This window comes from Balaenoptera physalus (assembly GCF_965194825.1).
Source record: "Balaenoptera physalus genome assembly, chromosome: 1".
NCBI lineage: Eukaryota > Metazoa > Chordata > Mammalia > Artiodactyla > Balaenopteridae > Balaenoptera > Balaenoptera physalus.
This window is the reverse complement of record NC_138882.1, coordinates 129,351,647-129,375,676: the sequence shown is the minus strand read 5'-3', so window position 1 is coordinate 129,375,676 and position 24,030 is coordinate 129,351,647. Positions and strand designations below refer to the sequence as shown.

Sequence of the window (24,030 nt, the reverse complement as noted above, 5' to 3'; positions counted from 1 at the left end):
GAGCCAGTTCTGGTGATAGGAAAGCGAAACAGTCTTATTGGTGGTCAAAAGACAGAGGCAGGATGAAAACTAATCATAGCTCCCACAAGAGATGGTCACTCACACAACTGATCAACCAGCTGGCTTTTCCTTGCAAAATCAGGACCCACTGTCAATGGGAATGTCATTTCCAGAGCAAAGGCCAAGGGAAGCAGGCTTATCCACCCTGGGCTCCCTGACACAAATATCCCACAGCTCCATCATCCTTTGTGCAGGAGGAGGGGGCCCAGGGTCAACAAAATGTGCAGTGGTTTCACTTGGTTTTCCAAGAGTGGAGTTAGAATTATGCTAATCTACCTGTGCTCACAAGTGGGGTCTCCCTGGCAGCCTCTTACAAGATCACTGAGAGGGTTGATTATGTGATGTATCAGGGAGAGTCGTTGAGAGTAAGGGATATGCGTTAGACTTTCATTCATTCCACAAGTATTTACTGATCACCTGCTGTGTGCCAGGCACTGGAGAGGCAGAGGCAAACAAGACAGACCTAGTTGCTACTTTCATGGAATTTATATTCCAGTAAATGTAAGTCCTCCAGAATTTGAATCATGACTGCCACCTACTTGCTGAATGACTTTGCATAAGTTAATGAACCTCTCCAGGCCTCAATGTCCTTATCTGAAAATGGGAGTAATCAGAGTACCTCCCTCAAAGAGTCACTGTGATGATTATTTAGTTATGCACGTGCAAATGCGTGTAAAATTCAGGAATCATAAGACTGGCACCCATAGCCAGCTTCACTGAGTTGTTGTAGCTTAGTTATGCATGTATAGTTTCACTAAAACTTGTATTTGAGGCATTTAACAGAATTAACATTTTAATTATGAGTATTAAATTAAAATTGTTATTACGGGGCACAGCTCTAGTTTAAGGAGCAGTTGGAGACAAGATACAGAAGATGTGGCTGTGGTGACCAGATGTTAGAGAGGAAGGACTTCTGAGTTCAGGTAACGTCAGACCCATTAGTATGCAACCTGGCATGAAATAAGTGTTCAATAGATACTAGTTGTTGTCAGTATTATTACGCTTATTAGGCCCTGAAGTCTTCATAAATAAATAAGACTGACATAATGGAGCACAAGTGTGGTACTTGTACATATCAAATAATAATAAATGTTAGCTCACACAGACACGTGTTAGTGTGCTTTTTTTATGACAGGCTATTTCAAACGTGTATTAAACGGAAGGAACCTTAGAAATGATGTCATCTGGTGCCCTCAGGGTGATGAAACCTGAGATCCTTAGAAGTAAAATAACTTGCCCAAGTCACATAGTGAGTGGTAAACTGGGAACCCAGATCTGGTCTTTTGCCCCAGCTGGAAAAGGTCTGCTGTACATACACTGCCTCTCTTTGAAACACCTCATCTCACATTTGATGAAAATGGTGATAAGTTAGGTCCACACCACACGGCAGCTGCAAACACCTTTCCCTTTCACGCCAAGCTTAGTTACAAGCTTTGGAGTGCACCTATTTTGTCTTCCCTGGCTCCTCACCTTTCTGCCACCTGCCTTTTTGGGTTCATAATAAAAATAAAATCCAAACACAAAAATCGTAGACCTGACAATTGTAGCTGTTTTCACTGGATGGCTTAGTTATGCTTGTAGAGATTCACTGAAAACTTTTATTTGGAGCCTCAAAAAATTAGCATTTTTATTGTGAGTATTAACTAAAAATTGTCATTACTGGGCACAGCTTTAGTTAAGTAGCAGTTGGAGGCAAGATACAGAAGCTGTGGCTATGGTGACCAAATGTCAGGATTGTCAACTCGGTAAGCTTGGGTGATGAGTCAGGCATCGGGTAATTTCTTGTATCACACAAGCCTCTTAGGAACTACCTCTGTTCCTTCTTAAATATACAGTGTTGTGCTCAGTGGTTTGCACTGAACTTGTAACAGGCAGCAGTCAGGAAAGTCGGTTGGCAGCTCCTTCTAAAATAGACCTGAGTTTATCTTTGTGGCATATAATTTCCCATGCTGAGGAGTTCACATCATCATCAACATAATGACAGGGCCTACAGCAGGCAGTCCTGAAGTACTTCTAAATCCAGGTGCCCCCAACACCACAGCTCTTTCTAGCAGGCTGGGGAGAAGGCTATCTAATTCCATCCATGAACAATCGGATACAAGTAACATGAGAGCTTAACCGGAAGCTTCCCCCCGCCGCCCCGATGTCTCAGTATGTAATTCATGCTTTTAATTCAGTATTGTGACAAGACAATACATCTAGTTCACGGAAACCAGTTCTAAAATATGAAGACATGTTAGCAGCCAAGGTTCGGGTTGTACACCTTTCAAATGGTATGGGATTTCTCTGGAGTACAACAGTACATATTGTGTTCTTTAACAAACAAGGGTGTGAGTTTGCACACGTAGGGTGCAGCAGGAGGGTTGTGGCTGCCCGGCAGATCATTTACTTAGTCGTCGTGTGCTGAGGAGCACAAGGGTTTGAGTGTAGACCCGTCAAAAGAGAGGAGGCCTGTGTGTCCCCACTGCTGCTTCTCTTACCCTAAGGCTGCCCAAGGTGACAGTTTTCATCCTGGTAGGATGCAGAAGTGCTTCCCCTGATACACGGTGCCAGAAATCTAGAAGTAAACGTTTCCTGGTTCTGTCTGAGAATGCTGGCAACAATTCCTGTGGAATTGCTTTCATTTTTTAAAAGAGAGAAATAGATGGCTATTGGGTCACTTCCACAGCTGACAGTTTATAGGTCAAGATGATCCGGAGCTGAGAAATGTGATAGTCGTTACGAAAAAGGGAAAGCTTTGTTTAGCAAAGAATTTTTGTTTAATCATAGGCCCAAGGAGGCTGAGTATAAAAAGTATTTAAGGTGCCAAGAATAAGTTAGATTGCCCCCTCTCTATCTTCCTTTCTTATCCCCCTAATTATTTATTCTGCACCCTCTACCCACCCCTGAGATTGTGAGCCACATGGAGGTAGGGATGTTTGTCCATTTGCTCACTGTGTATCCTCAAGGCTTTACACAGAGTCTGGCATATGCAGGTATTCAGTATATACTCACTGGCAAGCAAATGAATGAATGAGTGAATTGTAATCTGAAAAACTGTCCTTCCAAACGAATTCACTTGTGGAAATAAGCTAGCACATTGCCTGTAAAGCAGCTTCCTTGAATAAGGGCAAGCTTTAAGGTTCACAGGAGATTTTAGCATCAGCCTAATGACACCGATTTTCCCTGGAAACCGCTCTCTGCTTCTCTCTCCCAGTTTGTCTTCCCCAGCATTTTTTTTTGGATCTGTAGTTATAGCTTTTTCTCCCCAGAATTCACCTGAGGAGAAATTGTCTTTTCCTTACATTTGAATCTTAGCAAATTGAGGAAAACCAACTTAGGCGAACATCTGACCATCTTTGGAAAAAAAGAGGCCAGGAAGCTCACGACAGACGGTGGCACTGCTGCTTTGGGGATGCTGGGCAGCTTGGGCCCGACCCGGAGTGGTTCTCCTGGGAAACCGGGATTGACTGGATTCTCTCCTGACTCAGCAGAAGTGCCAGGGCCATGCCAGTCACAGGGTGAAGCAGCTGTGGCGTGGGCCCTACACGGCGAGGGTCTGTAAAACCCTCCTTACTGTCCTGAGCCCTGTCGGGAGTTCTAAGATTCCAGGACTCACCTAAACCTGATAAAGGGTGTCCAGGGGGCCCGGGGTTAACGCTGAGTTGTTCTTTAGGTACAAGATTGCGGTTTCCAGTAAAATGGGTTTGTGATGCCTGAGGTGATTTTGCGGGAGAAAAAAAGGAAGATTAAGAAGGTTGTGTCAAAATAGTGTTTTGATTAGACCAGAAGCATAATTTTAGAAAATGGAAAGTAGTAGGAATGCAGTAGAAAATGTGCCTGGCCCTGCCCTCCCGGGAGGAACGGGGGTGATAAACCATCCCTCGCTATTTCCAATTTTTCAGGTGTCAAATAATTCTACATTTTGTAGACTTAAATTTTCTACATTGTGAAAAAAGAATGAATGTACAACCCCATATATTTAAGCTTCTATTATTGCATTTGCCATCTTTTTTAATTTTTGGAAGATATTTCATTTACCCTTTTCAGGAATATATATGATCCTGTACTTTACTTTCTCGTGAAGGAGGGAGAGTTAAACAATAAGCTTCTTGGTTTAGGAAGAACTAATCAGTAAATTTTCTTCCTGTTCTCCAGGCCTGTGGCAACTATTTCTTTCCTGACAACTGAACTTTGCATCCCAACCTCCATTACTCTTAATAGAAGCCAAGGCATTCTCTCCCCCTCGCTGTGCTATGAGAATCATTTTTCCTCTGAGTGGAGTAATGGCTGTGAAGTCATTTAGGTATTCACAGAAAAAATAGCCTTTTACTGTTGTTTTTTATTCATTCCCGGAATGAGGCTAAGAGAAACCCTGTTCCATTTTACTGTAAATACTATTAATCCAGAGATGACTTCTTAGTACACAGACATGACTGGCTTGAATGTAAATGAGTTGATATTCAGAGTTTTCATCTAGACTCAGATAAAACAAAAACTTATCCAGTGACTGTGGCTGAATTTAGAGTTGCTACTTAGATTGCCTAAACAGTCTTGTATTATGTTTTCAGTACACCAGGTATGGAAAAAAGAGAGTAAGAGCTACATTCCACAATTCTGAGGTATATTAGATCCTGAAAGTATATACTTCACCTCCCTTATTGCTGACTTATTCATTCCTGACCTCATTCCCAAAGAAACTCACCCATTTCCTCCACCAGGTCCAGGACCAATATCTTATTTTAAGTAAGAAGTTTTCACTCAAAAATAGGTAGACTTTTGAATTTGACAAAGTAGAGATTAGAGTTATGGTGCTGTTTTAAGAGAAGAATTGGAGAGGTCTGATTCCCAATCTACATAATAATTCAACAGAATTTAAGGCTGTCTTTAGCACTTTGCATTAGCAGCAAGTAATTACCTCCAACTAGAATGAAATGAGGGTCAAGAATGGTCTCAAGCAATCAAGTGGAAGTGTTACTTGCTTTATTGAGCATGCTAATACAAAGCTGCATTTGGAAGAGTTAAAGAAGAAAAATGCCTCCAACCCAAATTGCCTTGTGAGCTTTTTTTGCAAGAGTGGGCCAGAATGGTTTGTGGATGATAAAAAAGTTTAAGTTGTTTAGTTTTAATACTTTAGATGACTTTACCTAGGAATTTAAGTGATTTGGGATTCATGTTTTTGCGTCTAAATTTAATGGTGCATTCTATGTACATAAGGATAAGCAGACATACATTTTTTTGTACATGTAACTTAACTATTTTCAAATAGATGTGCCTATCCCTGAATGGATAGGTTGGCATCCTACCAAATTACAAAATTAAGTAGATATGAATTAGTATATGGAAGTGTTAACTGAACCAAACTTGGGTTCGCCCACCCATCGCCCAGCAAAGCCAATCAACTGACACAAAACTGCTGTGAAGGAAAGTACAATGTCTATTTGCAGGGCTCCAAGCAAGGAGAATGGGCAGCTCATGCTCAAAAGACCCAAGTTCCTCTATGGTTTTCAGGGAAGGTTTTTAAAGGCAACATTTGGGGTGAGGGTTGCAGGGTGCATGACTTTCTTTTGATTGGCGTGGTGGTTAGGTGACAAGGTGGAATTTCAGGAATCTCAAATCAACTTTCTGGTTCCAACCAGACTGGAGTCAGCACGTTGTCACCATCCTCCACCTGGTCAGGGGTCTTAATTTCTGCATAACATCTCAAAGATATGCATCAGATTGTTATGTATATTCCTTCAGGAGGACTCTGTCTTATCACTGAACTGTTGTTCAAGCTATCTTGTTTAATTGCTTTTCCTTTGTTTCTGCATTCCATCACTTCTCTAATTAGTAACTGTTTGAGTCTTCTCTTTGGAACTCAGGGAAGACATAGGAGACTAAAATCTTTTCTACAGACAAGGAAGGGTGGGGGACACAGAGGCTTTTGTACATGGGAGGGCCTCGCAGGGTCCTGCTCAATTTCAATCCCCCCTTTTCTTTAATACTTCTTACTCCTGAGGGGAACAGGGGTGGGACAAGAAAGGGAATTAAGTTTTAGATAGAGAGGTTAATCATACTTGTCAGGGGAACTCGGTTTTAGCAGGGGCCCCAGTTTCAGAAGTACTAGCTGAGTGCAGTTCCTCTTGTGAAATTCTAGGCTTATAAAACATACTGATCCAAACTCAAACACATTTTTATTTACTCAGTTATCCATGATTCCAGTCTGCATCGGTAACAATTCAAATTCATAACAATAATTTTTTTATTAGCAACAGACTAACTTTGAGAATAAAAATGCAACCAGGTCGAGAATTCCTGAATTTGCTTTTTTTTTTTCATTAGACATTAACTGAAGTTTAAGATGAATAATATTTTATACATCTAGGTTGATGATAATATAAATAATCCTGGCCTAAAAGCTGTATCCTGTAGCTTTAAAAACATTTTTTCTGGAAGCTTCCCTGGTGGCGCAGTGGTTAAGAATCCGCCTGCCAGTGCAGGGGACTCGGGTTCGAGCCCTGGTCCGGGAAGCTCCCACATGCCGTGGAGCAGCTAAGCCCGTGGGCCACAACTACTGAGCCTGCGCTCTAGAGCCCGCGAGCCACAACTACTGAGGCCTGTGCACCTAGAGCCTGTGCTCTGCAACAAGAGAATCCACCACAATGAGAAACCCGCGCACCGCAACAAAGAGCAGCCCCCACTTGTCACAACTAGAGAAAGCCTGCGCGCAGCAGCCAAAAATAAATAAATAAATAAATTTATTAAAAAAAGAAATTTCTTCTCTATCACGTAACAGGAAATAAGTAGAGATTAAGCTCTCTTAAAATAATTAAAGAAGACAATTTAGATGATGCAAACTTTATTTAACACTTCATGAAGCGAGCAGTCTCCATTCCCAAGGGTCCAGAGAACTTCAAAATGGACTGGAAGGCAGGACGCTTTTATAAGATAAAGAATGAGGAATAGAGAAGGGAAAATTTAAATGAATAAGGAAAAGGGAATACGTATAGAGCCCCGAGTTGGCTTGGCATGTGGGGATTGGTTGACTGGATATACTGCATTTGTGGTCAAGTGGAACATTTATAGGGACTTGAAAGTTACATGTTTCAGTTTGCTGACATGGCACCCCAGGCAGGAGCAGCTCCATCCTGGACCTAGACATTTATTTCAACAGCTCTTTAAACTAAATTAGTAACTTTATTTATTTATTTTTTCAAGAGGACAATTAGTTTTTATTTCAGATATTGTAGTAAGAAACTCAATTGGTATCTTCTTTTTTTTTTTAATTGAAAAGTATGATAACCATATTTACTCATTAAATACTGTTTTTCTGAAACACAGCTTGGAAACATCCAGCATGCATGTTTAACCTCAGTACAATGGGTTTAAAACCAAGTATGCATGTTACATGCATCAAGGCTAGATTACAAATTATCATGGTCATCATCATCTTCACATTTTATTTTCAGTGCATTTGATGATTCACTGGCAGTATTTTGTGATGACACCATGTTAGTGGTAATAAGAATGTCTTTGGAACTAATTAATGATGGATTAATTAGAACATTCTGAACTGCTGATGTTGCAGGAATTGATGCTTTCACAGCTGGGGATTGTGAAGTGGGCATCTGTACTGTGAACCTTTGCCCTTTGAGGGACACTGGAGTCCCTACTTTAGTTGACACAGACGTGGTGTGTGGGGTTGGTGTGCCAAGTGTGGGAGTACTTGGTCTGCTAATAACTGAACCAACACTTTACCGCAGAACTGTTCTTCTTCCCGCAGAAGTAGATCCCTGTTTTAAGGCTTAAATCTATTATTTGGAGCAGTCAAGGAGTATCTACCAGTTGGCAAACTAGAGCCTGAACATGGCTTGATCAACGGCAAAGGGGTTTGATTTCTTTGCTTTGCGATATCTAATAAAAAATCTCTTGGGGGAGGAGAGGTAAATGACTCAGAATCTTTTCTTCCTTCATTACCTTCATTTCTGTCAGCTGCAGACAGAACATGAAGACCCAGAATTAATCTGCACATTAAAATGATTAACCATAAGGCTATGTAATTCAGAAGGAAGGAGTGGGGATGAAAGGCTGAGTAGGAAAAAGAAATGAGACAGGAGATAGGATTGTTTTCTTTGCTGTGCAGAAGCTTTTTAGTTTGATGTTGTCCCACTTGTCTGTTTTCGCTTTTGTTGCCAATGCTTTTGATGTCAGGTCCATGAAATCACTGCCAAGACCAATGTCATGAAACTTATCCCCTGTTTTCTTAAGGAAAATTAGTAACTTTAAATGAGGGATTGTTAAAGTTAAAAGATCATGATTATTAAAAAGTTACAAAACTATTGAAAGTTTACCAAAGTATTTTATTCACCTTCAAAGTTTATCTTTTATCTTATAAGGGTTTTTTTTTTTTTAGTACATATTAAAACAAGAAAGGAACACTTGGGGAAAACTAGGGCCAGAAGAGAAAATTTGGGCTTGTGTATAAATTCCCCTCAAATCCCTGTATCCTGCGCTGACACATTCATATTTCTAAGGAGGATAACAGGAGAGGATCTCTAAAAAACAATGCAAAACGTTGAATCCTGAAGAAGTCTCCTGTCCTGCATTCTGCCCCACCCTGTCATCCTCAGATGAAATGGGCTTGATAAATTAGAAGAAAGGTCAGGATAAAGTAGGCTATGCTTAAGTAATAAATAAACCTCAATGAGTAAATTGTTTAAGACACTGAGGATTTTCTTCTGCACTCAAAGTCCAGAGTGAATCAGGTGACCCTCTCCTATCCTGCAGCCTGCAAGGTTGCCGTGTCAAGAAAAGAGGAAGCTAAAAGTTTCCCCGCGTGTCTGTAGGGGCCGGGAAGTGCCCTCATGACACTTCCTCCACATTTCATTGGTTGTAACTCAGCCACATTATCCCAACTTAAGGGAGCTTGGGCCAGCAAGGGGACATGAAGTGGGACTTAGACGTCTCTGCCTCCGAAAACTTTCTGACTCCTGTAAGCTCCTCCCACCTTAGTGATCAGCTCCCTGATTTCTCTCCTCAGAACCGACATCCCCCCAAAGAAAGAGAACTGGCCAGTGAGAACGAGAGAGAGAGAGAGGGTGAGTGGGAGCAATACGTCTCCTACCAAGCCCCAGAGCACAGAATTCCAGAATGGTACCGTATCCCAATGTGAGAGACTCCAGGTCATCCCACACGTCATTTTATTAACGAGTGAAAAAAGAGAGAAAGAAAACCATTCAACTAAGACTATAGACAAGAATATACTTCTCACTCTACTTCCCTTCCTCCCGTGTGACTACTCCCACTAGAGTGAATCTGATAAAGTGTATGTCTGATTTTCTTACTCCAAAACATATCAAGAACCGTAAGCTTCCTTAAGCTCAAATGACTCGTTTTCAACCTCATCTTCATTTGTTAAAGGGCAGCTATTATTATATGAAAAGAGCCTTTTCATATTCTACTGCATATTCTGTGACATTGGGGTCACCAGCATGAGTGACACTTTCTGGACTCATCCAACCAACATTCTGAATGTCTTCCAGGTGCCGGCTCTTGTGCCAGGTTGGTGCTTGGGCTGTACTCTTCTCTAGGAGCTCACGGTCTAGCAGCTGCCATCTGAGTCCGGGCAGATACATTACAGGAAACATAACTACTGTTTCTTGTAAGCCACGCCCTGAGGTGCGTCGCTGGGTCTGTGCTCAGCCAGAAAAGGAAAAGGGCCCCTGAGGCACCAGTTGCTCACCGCTCCTGAGTAATCACATCCAGGATGGGGTGGTATATACATTAAAGACAACAATTTTCACTGTTCTCATGGGAGTTAAAAATTGGAATTAGTTTTTCCCAAAGCCAACTTCAACTTTCTCCAACAGTCAGATTTTATTTGAGACCTGGGGGGCAGGGGAGAAGACAGTGTTCATTGGTGCCTCTTTGGAACTCACTTTTGCCATCAGAGAGGCTCCTGGCCGGCCGCGATGCTGGCCCACGGCAGGTGGGACTGAAGTGGGAGCAGAAGCTGTGACCCGGGACTCCAGGAGGTGCACTTCCTAGACCCAGCTCTTCCATTAACTCGCTCTGCAACCTTGAAGGAGTCCTTTGGCCCCTCTGACCTTCAGTTTCCTCATGTGTAAAATCGAATGCTTAGACTAGACAGGCCTCTCCCAGCTGAGACACCCTGTGATTCTGGACTTCTGTGTTCCTGCCTCTGTAATTGAGGTCCCCAGCCCTGTGTCACATGGGGTCTGCAGGATGCACTGGTGCACTGTCATCAGTGATCAACTTGAGAGGCATGCCCCCCGCAGTGACTTGCCAAGAGAAAAAGTATTAGATACGTCACCTCCAGAACTCCTTGGCATTGATTTTTTTTTTTTTCCCTACAGCTTCCAAATGCTCACTGTAGTCACAGAATGAAGAAGGAAATAATCCTTCTCCGGCCAGTAAAGTCAACAAGTGGAATGGCTGGGGATCTCTGCACCCATGCGTACATCACCGAGGCAGCCTTGCCAAAGGGTACTTAGCCCGTTGCTGAGGGTTTACAGAGAGGCAGTTATTGAAGGCGGTGTGCTGCCTGTCACTGGGAGCCCAGTTCACCCAGGGGGACTTGCCACGTGGTATTGTGGAGGTACAGACCTTCAAAGAGGCTCAGCCTTCTCCTTGCATTCACACACATACTTTGCAGATAAGGGAACTGAAGCCCAGGGAGGTTGACTAGCCCAAGATCATGAACATTGGGCAGAACTGAGATGAAAACTTACATCTTCTGTCTGACTCCTGACTTACAGGCCTAAGCTCTTATACCACACAGTGCTAGAGAATTCATAGACACACTCACTGAAACTTGAACCTGGTATCAATAATAGTCGTATGGTAATGATAGTGCCAGCAATGGTAATTACATATACCACATATTTATGTTATACGTGTATCCTGTGTATTACACACACCCCGTTTATTGAGCAGCCGCCATTAACCAGGCACTGTGCTAGTCATTTTATGTATCTTAGCTCTCTTTTTTACAATAACTGTAAGATATAATCTCCTTATTATCATTCCTAACTTACAGGTAAGAAAACTGAGGCTTAAGGAGATGAACTCACTTGTTCATTTGGTGACATATAGCCCACTCATTCCGCTGAACCAATTTTTTAAAAGTCTTAACTATGTACGGGCATTAAACTAGTCACCATGGTGGGATTGAGAAATAAACTAGGGAAGAGCTCTTCCTTAAGGAGATAATAGAAACCTCTGACATAAGCCGCAGATATATGGGACAGCAGTATAAGGGAGAAGATGTCAGAAGAAAGATTTGGCTATATTGAGGAATTCAGAGAAAAGGATGATTTTTTTCCATACTGAATGGATTAGGAAAGGAAAGGAAAGGTAGCTGAACTGAACCTCAATAGAAGGGTAGGTGCTGGGCACTGGAATCGGGGTGAAAGGCCTTCCAGAATAAACAGAAGCACAGAGCCCGAAAGTAGCTACACATGGAACCAACAGCAAATCGGTTGGGAAGTTTGATCTCTGACCAGTATATGCAACAGCAAAGGGACACTGAGTGTAAAATATTTAGTAGGTAAAGGCCCAAGGTGACTAATCCCATGAACCACCAGCTGTAAAGAAATCTTGCTTTCAGATTTTGTTATACCAAAAGAAATGGAAAAACCACTAGAAAACTTGTAAATTTGGCGTCTAACCTAAAAGCAAAGTGGAACTGACCCAGCCCACAGTGAGAGATTCTTCATGGGAGAAACTAGAGCATCTTCCTGTAAAGTCAAAAGGGTTTACGGTTGTAGGAGGTCGTTGATTCTGAACATACATATCTGAACATACAGGGAGTCAAATCAGTCTCCCAGAAACAGAACATCTGCAAATGGTAAAATCCTGATGTGGCACAGGTAATTTACATCACTGCTTTAAAGGGGAGTGGTGATTTGTCTCCACTGAAGTAAGAACAAGGAGAGAGGATTGGACTTAAACTAGCGTCGTGCCAGTAAATGTTTACATACTAGCGCTCTTTTAAAATGTGCATATGTCCATGCTTCAGTTTATTATGAATTTTATTGCTATAAAGGCAGTACACACTTTAGAAATAATAATAGAATACTAATACTACTACTAATAAGATACTAATATACAATACGCTTTGTTGTAAATTCCATATAGCCAGCTGGTCCTCACAGAATGCTTTCATTGCTTTTTGCAAAATTCTTGTGTCTGTAGACAATCTGTGGTTGCAGTTAATGAATGAGTATAGTCCCAACATGAATGTAGTTGATATTTTTGGTTACTTAATTAGAAGAAAGAGAAACAAAAAAGACCAATGTTGGAACTTTTCTCACTCAGGACAAACCTGAATCAAAACGTGAGCAACTTCTTTGCAGAATCAAACAATAGTTTTCAAATAATAGAAGACTGGTTTTTCAATTTGATGCTCTTCATGATGTAATGGTTACAGACATAGCACGCTTTAAAGCTTAATTTACAATATTAACATTTTCTCCATTACTTTTTTTGCAATCAGCTGTACAATAAACCAAGTTCTGATTTGTAGTGCGTACTTATTTCTGTGATATAAACACTCTCATATGGCTGGTTTCCAGCTACCAATGAGATATCATTGAATGCAGAGTAGGGAAGAGAGGCATAGTAGCAGAACTTGTATGATATTTCCACTGTTACGGACTGAATGTTTGTATCCCCCTAAAATTTGTATGTTGAAGCCCTAACTCCTAGTGTGATTGTATTTGAAGGTGGGGCCTTTGGGAGGTAATTAAATTTAGATGAGGTCATGAGGGTAGGGCTCCCACGATAGGATTAGTGTCCCTATTAGAAGTGGAAGAAACACCACAGCTTGCTTGCTCTCTGCCATGTAAGGACACAGCCTCAGCTAGAAGACTGTCACCTACAGGCCAGGAAAAGAGCTCTTACCAGCAACCAGATCTGCCCAGCACCTTGATCATGAACTCCCCAGCCTCCAGAACTGTGAGAAATGTCTGTTGTTTAAGCCACTCAGTCTCTGGTGTTTTGTTATGGTAGCCTGAGCTGACTAATAGAACCAGCATAGAGTGAATGTGAATAACTTCAAGGCATAGTTAATACTAAAATGTTGTAAAGCAATTAGAAAGTGATGTCTTAAATATTTATTTCTTCTGCATTTGTTTCGTTTACTTTTTATTTTGAAGTAATTATAGACACATGGGAATTTGCAAAAATAGTACAGCATCCCACATACCCCTTACCCAGCTTCCCCCAGTGTTGACGTCTTATATAACCGTAATACAATATCACAAACAGGAAATTGAGACTCGTACAATACTACTAAAGACATTAATCAGCTATCACCATTTTTATATGGATTCATCTGTTGTGTGTGTGTGTTTGTGTATATGTGTGGTATGTGTGCAGTTTTATCCCATGTATAGATTTGTATAACCACCAGGACATTCAGGATACATAAATGTCCCATCATCACAAAGGAATTCCCTTGCGTTTTCTCTTTAGATTGTCACCACTCCATCCTTGTCTCTCATAGCCCTTAATCTGTTCTCCACGTCTATTGTGAATATAACAATAAATATCCAGAATGTTTAAAATACAGAACCATACATTACATCAACTTTTGATACTGACTTTTTTTCACTAAGTGTAATTCCCTGAACTTTGTTTCATGTATCATTCCTTTTGATTGCTAAGCAGTGTTCCATCGTGTGGATGTACCAGTTTGGTTAACCACTCAGCCACTGATGGATACTTGAGTTGTTCCAGTTTTTACTGTTATGGTAGAGCTCCCATAAATATTTGTGTACAGGTTTTTGTGTGAAAGTAATTTTTCCTTTTTCTGGGATGTGACCAAGAGTGTGACTGCTGAGTCATATGATAAAGTACAAGTAACTTTTTCCCAAGTTATTTGGGAAATTATTTTCTAAAGTGGTTGTATCATTTTACTTTCCTGCCAGTATGTATGAGAGATCAAGCTTCTCTGCATCCTTGCCAGCATTTTGTGTTGTTACTATTTTTCATTTTAGCTATTTTAATAGTTGAATAATGATATTGTGATTTTACTTACTTATTTTTTAACATCTTTATTGGAGTATAATTGCTTTACAATGGTGTGTTAGTTTCTGCTTTATAACAAAGTGAATCAGCTATACATATACATATATCCCCATATCTCCTCCCTCAATATTGTGATTTTAATTTGCATTACTTAATGGGTAATGATGTTAGACATCTTTTCATGTGCTTGTTTGTCACCCATGTCACCTCTTTGGTGAAATGCCTCTTTATATCATCTACCCATTTTCTAATTGGATTTTTTTGTTTCCTTACTGTTGAGTTTTGAGAGTTCTTTATATCATCTAGATATAAGAATTTTGTCAGGTGTGTGGTTTGCAAGTTTTTTCTCCCAGTCTGTAACTTATCTTTTCATCCTCTTAAAAGGGTCACAAAAATCTTAAATTTTGATGACGGTAAATTTATCTGTGCTTTCTTTTATGGATCATGCCTTTAATGTCATGTCTCAGAACTCCTCGTGTAGGTTTAGATCCTAAAGATTATCTCCTATGTTTTCTTATAAAAGTTTTAAAATTTTACATTTTAAATTTAAATCCACAATCCATTTTGAGTTAATATTTTTGTATGGTATGAGGTTTTAAGTCGAAGCTATTTTTTGCCCATGGATGTCCAATTGTTCCAGCACCATTTATTTAAAAGCTTATTTTTCTCCACTGAAATTTCATTTGTTTTTCATATAATTTATTTTCTTGTAGGTTTAATTTTTAATAATGGCTGTGGCTTGACATCCAGCTCATAAACTCCCTGAAAATTTAACCATGGGCTCTGGGAGCCAGTACAGGCTGACTGCAGCATACCATTGATTTAAACTGTGTTGTAAGGTTCTGATTAGAGGAAAAAAGACAGCCATAGAGATGATTAGGGATGGTCAGCATGTGTAAATGTTGAAATATATAACGTAAAGCATTAGAAAAGCACCAAGGCCCAGAGGTGGCATTAGTACCATCTTGTAGAAAATTAAAACTCAGATTTGAAATTCACGTTTTATTAGCTTTGGAGAGAGGGAGCAGGAATTGAATGTAATTCGTTAATTTGAAATTGCTTAATTCATAGGTTCCCTTTAAACTAATTGGGTGGCCAAGAAGCTTGGTAGGACAGTCATGGCCTCTGTGGTCAAATGAAGCTGGGTCTGATTCTTGGCACTGACATTTATCAGCTTTGAGGAACACCTCAATGACCTTTAGTTTCCAGTAGTGTTAAAATTGGGAGAAGAATCCAAAGCTGTGTTCATTAATTTAACAAATACTTGATGAGTTCCAGGCTGTGTAGAAGGGATTAGGGATACAGCAGCAAGCAAAGTCATCACAATTTTTGCCCTCAAAGATTTATGGTCCAGTGGAAAGGTAGACAATGAACAAAAAAGCACACTAGTGAAAAATAGTGTTACAATTGTGATAAGTGGCATAAAGGAAAAAAAAAAGCAGGTGCTATGATTCAAACAGACAAGCGAAGAGCCCAGCACAGTTCCTAGCACACAGAGTGTGCTAAGTGGTAGCTATTTTTTTATTACAGCTTTGGGTAATACGAGGGTGGTTCAGACAGAGGTCTGAAGACCTCATCAGAGGGCCTGACTACTCATCACTTACATTGCGTTATAATGCCTGCTTTGCATAGAGAGCTGAATTGGATATACTTTAAGGGCCCTCTTAAGATTCTTAAGTGTCTAAGAATCTGTGACCATCATGTGTGTCAAGCAGGGATTTGTTTAATTTGTTTACACAGAGACATGGATAAATTCAGCAATCAATATGGTAGTCATTAAGTCAGATGCTTCATATATTTATATTTTTAATAACATTTTTCTACCATACTCCCTAGTCATTGTGCCCTTTTAAAAATGGATTAAATTATGAAAAAGTACTTAGGGATCTACAGTTCTGAAACCTGGGACAATGCAATGACTGCTGAAGTGTTTTATCAATTTTATTTTCAACTATATACACGTCGGGTTTTGTTTGGAAGTAAGTTATTGTTAATCAATGATTTTTGTAATGAAGCCCATAAATCCACATTAAATAAACATCCAAACTTGTTGATGTCCTTTTGCTTTCCTCTTTGAGCTTGTGTATTTTCATCAGAATAATTCACTAAAATCAACCTGAGTCTTTTTTTTTTAATTTTTACGAGTTTTCCACTGAGTCTCCCCTGACCTACTGATCAACCAGGCCCAGTGTCAGCTGCCTGGGCAGGTCTGGGGCAGGGGCTGCGGGACATCTGAGCACTTCTGCTTCTTAACTGATGTTCTTATTCTTTAAAACAAAACACATAATCTTTCCTCCCCACCACTATCTCTACCACCTCCATTTTTTCAATGGGAAGATGAGTAAGAGGGACATGGCTAGTTCTTTCATTTTTTTCTGACTATCAATTTGGCACTACGTTATTGTAAAACATTTGGAAAATTACAAACACTTCAAAGGAGAAAATAAAATTTTATCTGTGGTGGTACCATTTGCAGAATTCTTTTCCCCATACCTTGAAACACTGGGCGTGATCATTCCAAAATTTCAGGGTTGAAGTCTAAGTCACTGCTTCTGCATCCACCATGGTTTGAGACTAACAAGTGAAGCCAGGTACCTAACCCAGGCCCGAGATTCAAGAAGAATGTCCAGCTCAAACGTGCATAATGCTGGTGGCAGGAACTCTCCTTAGTACTTTGCAGATACATTTCTTACAACAACGCTGCAGAAGTATGATTATTATCCCCAGTTTTCTAAACTCACAGAGGCAGAGTAAGAGACAACCTGAATCCAGACCCAGGAAGACCAGTTCCAAGTCCACAGACTAAATAACCTTCTTAGACTATAGAAAGCCTAGTGACAGGTCCGACTCCTCTCCTCCCCTGGCACATCCCTTTCTATGTGAAGCCAACACCTTCTTTGTTTCTTTGTCCCAATCCAGGTCCAATATTGACTTTGCTCATATTTTGACTGGTTAAGTGATGCTGTCTCTCACTCTTGTGAATAGAGGATCTGTTTTGTCCCTTTACCCTCTTTTTAGAACCTTCGCTCCACTCACTTCTATTGAAGGCCAACTGCATTTCCATGACTCAGCAGTATTATTCCCAATCATCTCCCCATTTCTCCACATCTGGCAGTTCTACCCAATAACCAAAGTCTCATAAGATACCAAGCATAAATTTGGGAAGGAGGGAGGGAGATGATTAAGCTCACTTTTTAACATGGAGGGCAGGAGGATTTCTGAGGTCACTGAGGGGCAGGGACTCTTTACAACTACGGGGAGATAAATTTGGTTGATTGGTGTATGTCCTTGATTTTTTTCTATGCATAAGTTTAAAATTTTTTAAATTTTATTTATTTTAATTTTTTCCCAACTTGTGATTTTGAAATATTTCAGACCCACGGGAAAAACCCAAAGTATTTTCACTGGACACTTTTAACCGGTACCTACAGTATTAGTTTCCCAGGACTTCCAGAACAAATCACCACAATTGGGTAACTCATACAACAGACACTTATTCTCTCACAGTGCTGGAGACTAGGAGTCTAAAATCATGGTGTTCGTAGGCCCTGCTCCCTCTGAAGGCTCCGGGGAAGAATTCTGTGCCTCTTCCTGACGTCTGGTGATTGCTGGCAGCCCTGGACATTCCTTGGCTTGTATCCCTCGAATCTCTGCCTCGGTCACCACGGCCTTCTCCCCTGTGTGTCTCTATGTCTCCTCTTCTTCTAAGAACCATATTAGGTTTAGGGCCCACCCTTATCCATTGTGACCTCACCTTAATTTAACTAATTACTCTGCAAAGACTCTTGTTAAACAAGGTCACATTCTGAGCTTCTGGGTAAACGTGCATTTTGGGGGGACTGTTTAACCCAGCACACCTACATTTATTAATTATTAACATTTTGACACCTTTGTTTTATCTTTAACTCCATCCATCCATGTCTGCACACATGCATCTATCCACACACAGATTTTGTTGATCCACTTGAAAGTTAGTACTAGACGTGATACCACAACCCTAAATACTTCAGCTGATATCTTCAGCTAAGAAAAAAAACATCGTTCTACATAATCACAATATAATTACCACAACATAATAAATTTAACATTTGATACCATGATTTATATGAGATATAGACCATATTTAAATTTTCTCATTTATTCCAAAAATATTCTTTCTAGCTGATGGTTTTTTCCAAATCAGGATCGAATAAAGGATCAGACACTGCATTTATTTATTATGTCTCTTTATAGTCTCCTTTTACTAGACAAGTGCCCTCCCCCATTTTTCTCATGTCACTGACATTTTTGAAGAGTCCATGCCAGTTATTTTCGAGAATATCCCATATTCTAGATTGGTCTGATTATTTCTTGATTACATTCAAGTTAAATATTTTTGGAAAGGATACTACGCAGATGATACCGTATTGTGTCCCCCTAGTACATCACACCAGGAGGCTCAGAATGTCCGTTTGCTCCATTATTCGTGATGCTAAATACAATCTCTTGGCTGAGGTGCTGAGAGCCAGCTCTCCCCCTTGTGATGCGGTGCCCATGATTCCCCGTTCAACCAATTCCTGTTTCACATTGTCTTTTGAAAATTTGCCCATTTCTGTTCTGAGCTTTTGTATTTCTGACTAGAGGTTTTTTTAAAAATATACAAAGTGCTTTTTTATGGACATTTAATTCAGTTGGGGTTTGTGTTACAGCTTTCTTCTACTTTGAAGTTTTTGGGGGGGAAGAATTTTCACCTGCTGAAATATTTTGGTTCTCGATTTCCATGGTCTTACAGTGACTCTGTGGGGATGATATCTGCTCTTTTACCTTTGAATAGTCTTGCATTTTCCTGAGTCAGCAGCAACAGGTGATTCTGTGCAGACAGTGGTAAGGTTTTGGGGAGGCTCACTTAATTTCTTAGTTCAAGAGCACTGTCTTCTGTTGATACACTTAAGAGCGCTTTTCAAAACTAGATGACGCCTTTTATTGGTGGGGGGCGGTGCCTTCTCGTTCTTCTCTGATGGACCCCTCATCTTGCTTCCTCCTGCTTCATCACCTGGGCTTTAAGGACCCCTCTCATCTCCCCAGAAAGGTGCCTTCCCAAGACTGCCACCTCTGGGCAGCTCCCTCCATTTGTGTGCCCAGTAATGGTGTCCTGATCCAACAGATTATAGACTTCTGTCAGTGTTTATCTTTTCAGAGTGTGACATTTTCCTGCTAAGAATGATTTTATCTGTGCTCTGCCACTGCCAGGCCTGCTGCCTTCTCCTTTTTCCCAAGCATTCTCCAGACAATTCTCAGCTCCAACAAGTCTTCAGTGCTGGCTCTGCAGATTCCAGATTCTTCTTTTCCTAGCTCTGTGTAAACTGGGATTTGTAGCTTCCTCTGTCTTCTAGTTATGCAGTAGACAGAGGTTATGGGTGGTTTTATTTGCTCTCCTTATTGATCTCTGTAGGTTCTGGAGGACACATGTAGAGAGATCCATATTTAGTTAATGTATAGAAACTCAAAGCCTGCATATATTTATTCTTACTTTCTTGGTATTTTAATGTAAATACAATGATATATTTTGCTTATTTTAAAGCTACAGTGGTAACATAATTATATCTATTTATATCTATGTATTTCTCTTTTTGTGTGTGTGATTTGCTTTTTAGCTTTAACCCTTGAATTCTTCTGAAGTTCTGCTTGCTTTTGGCTTGCTTATCTAGACCTTCCGTTCTCGCCTGTAGGCACAGTAGAACATAAGGAATCGTGGCCTAGTTTGCTTAGAAATGGACAGATGCTTAGAGAGATGAAGGGTAAACTAGGGCCTTGTCCAAATGTGGTTGATGCTTTTTGAAGCACAAAATGGACAAGGGCAGGGTAGGGCTTGATTGTAAATTCTTACAGATGTTGAGTGGCAGCCTCTTGACACTTGAAGCTTTCATTTCTGCTGAGCTTTTTGAGGACCAACTGTCCTTCAAAGCTGGCTGCTCATCAGATCCCTTGGAACAGCTTTATGCAATGTCACGTTGTTAGACACTTGTTTATGTCCCAAATTCCTCATGAAGATTTTAACTTGTCATGAGCAACTCCTACCTCCTTCTCTCCCAGGGCTCCCTGCAGGAGTCCTGCTCAAAGTAGGTTCTCAGGGACTATTCCATCACCTTTGAAAGCCTCTATCTTGAAACCTCAAGAGGTGTTACATCAAAAGCAGTTTACTTTTCTTTGGAGACTGATGAGGAAAACAAAGGCGCCTGAGCAGAAATGAGAATAGGAGCATTTGTGTGCTCTGCGGCCTCTCTAGGCTGACTCTGTAACATGTTAAGCCCTCTTCATTTTGCTCAAGAAGTGGTGAAAAAATAAAACAAGACCATTAGTACCCCCCTTTAAAATATATATTATACGGGTATGCCCCAAAATAGCCACCCAAGTTGGTGCCTGGGCATTGCCAGTAAAGCCCTTTTGGAGGGACTAGATTATGAATTCAATTAAGAATCTCTGTATTGCACATTCAAAAGGTCTGATGTTATTTTAACTTCTGTGAGTTATTCTGTTTACAATTATTATTCATGGCACAACACATGTCCCTGGGATGTAAATAAATAAATAAGGCAGGGGGACATGAAAATTGAATGATGTCACCCTCCCTTGGACAAGCCCTTCAGTGGTTTTCCTTGTCCTGAGGTAAGGAACAAATTTTTTTTTTAACATCTTTATTGGAGTATAATTGCTTTACTTTGTTGTGTTAATTTCTGCTTTATAACAAAGTGAATCAACTATACATATACATATATCCCCATATCTCCTCCCTCTTGTGTCTCCCTCCCACCCTCCCTATCCCACCCCTCTAGGTTGTCACAAAGCACCAAGCTGATCTCCCTGTGCTATGCAGGTGCTTCCCACTAGCTATCTATTTTACATTTGGTAGTGTATATATGTCCATGCCACTCTCTCACTTCGTCCCAGCTTACCCTCCCCGCTCCCCGTGTCCTCAAGTCCATTCTCTAATAGGTCTGCGTCTTTATTCCTGTCCTTCCCCTAGGTTCTTCAGAACCTTTTTTTAGATTCCATATATATGTGTTAGCATACACTATTTGTTTTTCTTTTTTTTTTAATGTTCAAATGCATATTTAATTTTAAAATAACATTAGCCATTCTTTATAATTGAGGAGAAAACATGGGGTATGATCTCACAATTCACTTTTTTTTTTTTTTTCCTGCTTGCCAATATTTTTTTTTTTAACATCTTTATTGGAGTATAATTGCTTTACAATGGTGTGTTAGTTTCTGCTTTATAACAAAGTCAATCAGTTATACATATACATATGTTCCCATATCTCTTCCCTCTTGCATCTCCCTCCCTCCCACCCTCCCCATCCCACCCCTCCAGGTGGTCACAAAGCACCGAGCTGATCTCCCTGTGCTATGTGGTTGCTTCCCACTAGCTAGCTATTTTACGTTTGGTAGTGTATATATGCCCATGCCACTCTCTAACTTTGTCCCAGCTTACCCTTCCCCCTCCCCATATCCTCACGTCCATTCTCTAGTAGGTCTGTGTCTTTATTCCCGTCTTGCCACTAGGTTCTTCATGACCTTTTTTTTTTTTTTCCCCTTAGATTCCATATATATGTGTTAGCATACTGTATTTGTTTTTCTCTTTCTGACTTACTTCACTCTGTATGACAGACTCTGGGTCCATCCACCTCACTACAAATAACCCAGTTTCGTTTCTTTTTATGGCTGAGAAATACTCCCATTGTATATATGTGCCACATCTTCTTTATCCATTCATCCATCGATGGACACTTATGTTGCTTCCATGTCCTGGCTATTGTAAATAATGCTGCAATAAACATTGTGGTACATGACTTTTTTTGAATTATGGTTTTCTCAGGGTATATGCCCAGTAGTGGGATTGCTGGGTCGTATGGTAGTTCTATTTTTAGTTTTTTAAGGAACCTCCATACTGTTCTCCATAGTGGCTGTATCAATTTACATTCCCACCAACAGTGCAAGAGGGTTCCCTTTTCTCCACACCCTCTCCAGCATTTATTGTTTGTAGATTTTTTGATGATGGCCATTCTGAAAGGTGTGAGGTGATACCTCATTATAGTTTTGATTTGCATTTCTCTAATGATTAGTGATGCTGAGCATCCTTTCATGTGTTAGGAACTAATTTTTTATAGGACTTGTGAGCTCCTCTGTTGTCTGGCCTCTGCCTGTCTCTCTGCCAGCATCTGCCGCCCCAACTCCCTCGCTCCCCATGCACCGACCATACTGGCCTCAGTTCAGTTTCTCAAGCATTCCATGCTTCTCGCCACCAGAGGATGTTTGCATATGCTGCTCCCACTCCCTGGTGCTTCCTGCTCCCTGGAATGTACCCATCCTATCCCTTTCCTTAGTCAATACTTGTATATCTGCCAGATCTCAGGTCAAACACCACTTCTTCAGAGAATTCTACTCCCTGGAATGTACCCATCCTATCCCTTTCCTTAGTCAATACTTGTATATCTGCCAGATCTCAGGTCAAACACCACTTCTTCAGAGGATTCTTCTTTGAATGTCCCTCTCACACATTCTCATAGAAACTGGTACTCCTGGGGTATTTCTTGAAGTTGTAATTTTACTTTTTTTGCGGGGTCATTTCCATAACAATGTTCTCCTCCCCCAGACAATCACCTTCATGAATGTAGGAACAGAGTTTGTTTTTGCCAACCATTGAATCCCATGTAGGTAGAACAAAGGGTGGTCCATAGGAATAGCTGAATAAATTTTTTGTTGGCTGCATGAATGAATTGATTAGTGTAAAACAACTGGTGAGGGCTAACTGTCCAAAATGAAACAAATACTGAACAACTGTTTAGTCAGATAGACAGTTAGCTGATTATAAAAGCAATCATTATTTGGTAATCTCAGGAAAGGATGCTGAAACAACTGAACACACACATAGCCTGAGAGACAGATGGAATAACTAAGAGGGAAAGTTGAGGAGGAAGTTTGAAGAAAACATGCTAAAAAATTCAGAGCTACTTGCTGGCTGTGTCTAAAAGCACAGTGTTCATTTCTAGTCACATCACTGCCGCAAGGAGTTTAAAGACACAGTGAAGAGAAGAGCCTGGGAAGGGCAGCCTGAATGATCCCAGATCAAATGTCAAGCAGCTCACAGAAAGTTTAGAGACATACAGTGGAAAGTCAGGAGTTCTTGAAGGGGATGTAATTATAGATCCAAAGCACAATTGTAGTGTGTGATAATGTCACCTGCTTTCATTTTAACAAAGACCTGTTTATACAATGCAGATCCTAGAGTGGAGGTCTGGAAAATTCAAAGCAAATTTATGAAGTACTTTCATCAATAAAAACTAAAGGATCTAAAGGCATAGGGTAGAGTACTGAAATTGATATCTGAGGATAAAGCATTGTTGAATCTGTGAATGATTCCTCTCTCGTGCATGCACACACATGCGTATTTCAAGAAAAGTATAAAAAATAAAGAGTGTAACAAAAAGATGGTGTTAATTTGATCTTTTAAACCAAAATACTGAATTTTTAATCACCCTCTTTTTTCTTAGTCTGAGAGAAACAGACATATGGCTGTTGTTTTCCACTCATTAGAGTATTCTTTTGACTCCAAAAGTGAAGGGAGACTTTTAAATCCTTAGTGTTTACCAAGGGCTTTGAAGGGAATAGCTGAACACTGACTGTTTTTTAGAGTTGGTTATGTTAGACTTCATACCGGTATGGAAATGGAATTGGCTTCTCAAAGCATAGTTCTTGAAGTATATCTCTTACATCTTGTGGAAATTTGTGCATAGGATTGTTGGGACATTTGTGGAAGATCTGGTGAGAATAGAGAAGGGAATTGTTAGGATAACTGGAACAGACAGAGGGAGGGAGTAGACAGGACTATGATAGTAGAAAGATATTGCCCACTACCTAGAGCCTGTCTAATTACTTACAACATTAAAAATGTGGCTAACAGTTCAAAGAGCCATACAT

General features: G+C 40.4%; 1 protein-coding gene and 1 pseudogene across 5 annotated transcripts in view; one reads left to right on the top strand and one right to left on the bottom strand.

The window, feature by feature from the left end:
• Positions 1-24,030, top strand: part of ST6GALNAC5 (ST6 N-acetylgalactosaminide alpha-2,6-sialyltransferase 5) — a 189,369-nt gene that overhangs the window by 85,235 nt on the left and 80,104 nt on the right. The gene's annotated exons all lie outside the window — the stretch shown is intronic.
• Positions 3,084-9,448, bottom strand: LOC309641352 (transcription initiation factor TFIID subunit 9 pseudogene; annotated as a pseudogene). Its single transcript has one exon. The product of its transcript is annotated as a transcription initiation factor TFIID subunit 9 pseudogene (transcript).